The sequence below is a fragment of the Nannospalax galili genome, unplaced genomic scaffold (genome assembly GCF_000622305.1).
Source record: "Nannospalax galili isolate Female #2095 unplaced genomic scaffold, S.galili_v1.0 scaffold443, whole genome shotgun sequence".
Lineage (NCBI taxonomy): Eukaryota > Metazoa > Chordata > Mammalia > Rodentia > Spalacidae > Nannospalax > Nannospalax galili.
In genome coordinates this window covers 4504098-4507692 of record NW_008352479.1, presented here as the reverse complement: position 1 = coordinate 4507692, position 3595 = coordinate 4504098, and positions in this window count along the sequence as shown.

The window sequence follows — 3595 nt, the reverse complement described above, 5'->3', positions numbered from 1 at the left end:
TTTGTAACCTGGTCTGCCTTGACACGAGGTGCCCGTGCCACAAACTCCTTGCTGCCTTCCCAGATAGACGGACTAGAAACCCTCTCAAATCATGGACCCAAAATAAGTCTTTCTGTTTTTCTGTCAGATTTTAGCCATGGGGTAACTAAGAGGTCCACAGCTGAGATGGTGCAGGTATTTGGTCTGAGCAGGCTGGGGCAATGGGAGGGAAGCCAGGTAAGGTTAGCATGGAGACCCAGAGCCAGCCGTGTGGAATGGGATGGCAGGGTGGGGTGGCAGTCATCTCAGCCTCTTTCACCATGCTGTTCTTGAACAAGCCTTCCTGCACCTCCTTTGATGAAGGCTCTGGCCAAGGAAGGTATCGTAGGGGATGGAATCTGGCCTGCATTCTGCTATCTGCTGCTACTTGCAGCTGTCTGCTGTCACTGTGTGGTGTTGCCAGAAGCTGAGGGTTACAAAGGCTGCCAAGGATCAGCACTGAACTTCTCCTATCTGGATAGAGCCAAAGGACCCTGGTCAGCTGATTAATAGCACACTCAGCAGCTCAACCTCATAGTCCCCATTCCCATTGGTCCCTGGTATCAGTGGGGTGCAAGAATGACCTGTGTACATAGAATCAAGAAAACATTTTAGAGGTGGGTCACATCTTTCTTATTCCTTCCTTCCTCTTCAGCTGCCTAAGCACCTGGGACTATAGGCAAGTGTAGGTTAACTAACAAGCATGCAGGAGGCATGCTCAAACTTGTCTATTAGCCCAGGAAGGCAGTAAGGGCTTTGGAGAGCTGATGGGTCTGATGTCTTGGGTCTCAATTGGATGCAACTGTGTTTTTCAACGTATCAACACAGGATAACAGCAGTGCTTTAAAGGAATTAAGAAATAAGTTTATGTGGGGCCAAAAGGCCAAAAGTAAAAGCAGGGCTCCCATACCTTAATATTTGGGTCACAGCCATTTGGAGATTAAACCCTAATGTCCTATGATGCTTTACATAAATGGCCAGACTCAAAAGAACACTGTAGAATTTAATATTTAAGATAATGAGAAATCTATCTGTCCCTTCAGAATATAGGCCCACACAGGAGTCCACAATAAGAAATAACTTCCATTTCAACTATTATAAAGGAATTCTAAATCCAGCAAAGACAGCTCAGTGGGAAAAGGCTCTTGTTGCTAAGCCTGACAACCTGAGTTCTATCCTTAGGACCAACATGGTGGAAGGGGAGAATTGACACCTGCCAAGTTGTTCTGTGACCTCTACATGTCTGTTATGGCATGTGCACCCACACATAAATAAAAATGAATATTCCACATTAAAAAAAATAAAGAAGGGCTGGCCAGTGAGATGGCCTAGCTGGTAAGAGTGCTTTCTGCTAAGCCCGATGTTCTGAGTCTTTCCCCAGAACCCATGTAGTGGAAGGAGAGAACTGACTCTCTTAAGTTGTCTACTGGCAGGCTGTGGTATGTCCATGCATGCACATATGCATGTGCATGAACATGCACACACATACACACATGCACACACTAGATGTTAAACAGAGACTGGCTAGAGATACAGCAGGCACAACATTCTGAGTTCAATCATTAGCAATCCCCCCAACCCCCAAAGAAGTGCATTTTTAGCCACTGGAAGGCAGAGAAACTTCAGTTGGCCTACAGTTAATAGGTAAGCAGTGAGCAACTCTCAGAGAGCAGGTGGGTTGTAGACAAGGCCAAACCCTGACATGTTGTGGGCAGGCAGGTTCCCTGCAAGAGGTAGGAGTTCATAGTGTGGCATGGGCCACTGGAAATTGACTGCAAGGCCAGACCATGCCAGGGCTGTGCACTCTGGGCTTGAGCCTGGGACAGGTCTGTCCTTAAGGTCATGGCATGACTCTGCACTGGCCAACAGTGTAGTGCAGAAAAGCACAGGACCACACCTTCCTCCTGCAGTGTGCCCTATGCTCTTCCTACTGAGAAAGCCTGTCCTGGCACCCATAGCACAGGACAGCCCCCATGAGGATTTTTTTTTTTTTAATGCAGCGCACATATTGGAGAGCTGATTGAGAGCCTTCCATTGGGACAATGTATGGGTGATCGCCACACAGAGCCCATATTGTCCTGAAACCCTCAGCTGAGGGGAATAAGAAAACCTCAAGGCACTGAAAAGCACACTGGCTAATGAGAAAGGTTAGCCAGGTAGAACTGGACTCTGTGGAGACTGGCTCAGGGGATGTGAGTGAATGGGAGATAGTTCAGGTGGCAAATGGGAGTGTGCACCCTGCCAAGGTCTCAGTGACACTTGGCATGATGCCCTCAGGGAATCTCTATACATTCACTCAAAGGCAGAATAGAACAAAGAGGGTTTATAATGGAGATCCCAAGTCACCAATGAAGTAGTTTGGATGGTGACCCCTCCAAAGTGATGCAATCATGTCCTGATTCCTGGAGCATCACCTTATGTTGCAAGGTTAAGGCTTTTGCCAAGGTTTTTTGTTGCGTCTCACTATGTAGTGGGGAGTACTGCTGGGACTGTGGTCTAAGCTGGAAGTTTCACCCAGGGGCCTCTGTCTGGAATGGGCTGTCTTCAAGTCCCAGTGGTGAGCTGGCTCTGACCCTGGCCCTGGCCCCTCATCCCATGGGCTTCCTCCTCAAAGTGCTCACCTCTCTCATGAGCTCTCTCATCAGGGAAGCTGCCTAGAGGCAGAGGCCTTTGGGAGAAGGGGAAGAAAGTCCTAGGGACAGACACAACACTGGAGTCCAGGGATTGGCCTTGCCTCTTCTTGAGGGCAACTGAGCTGTGAGCAGAGCTTAGGTCTCTTTAGAGACCATTTTTCTTTCTTTAAAAACAAAAATTTTAATGATTTGGGCTGGAGAGATGGCTCAGGGGTTAAGAACATTGGCTGTTCTCGCAGAAGACCTGGGTTTGAATCCCAGCATTCACATGGCAGCTAACAACTCTCTGTAACTCTAATTCCAGGGGATCTGACAGCTTCTTTTGTGTTCTGTGGGTACTGCAGGACATGGGTGCACTTACCTACATGCAGGCAATACATGAATATACATGAAATAAAAATATTTTTTTTAAATTAATGATTTCTTTTAATTTTATGTATATGTATGTGTACCAGTACTGGAGCCTATGGAGGCCAGGTGTTGGATCCTCTGGAGCTGGAATTACAGGCAGTTGTTAGCTGCCTGATGTGGGTGCTAGAAATTGAACTCAGGTCCTCTGGAAGAGCAACATATGCTCTAACTATTGAAGCATCTCTCTAGCCCCAGAGAGATCATTTTTTTCTTTCTTTTTAAAAATTATTTATTTATTAACCACACACTTAGAAGCATTTCATTACAACAGCATTGACATATTCAATAAAAATTTTCTGAGCTAAGATGCATCTCTTTCAAAATTGGCTATAAATTTTTAGGTTTACAGTTGAATTATTACAGTTATACAATATTGTACTCAGTATAAACCCTGAAAGACATATAAATGAGGGAGTTTATAACCTTTAAAAAAGATCTCCATTTCATTTTAAAATATACTGTTTCATATAGAAAAAAAAACCTCATTTTTATTGCTTCTAACTCTTAGATGTTTGCACATGTGTCTCTAATCT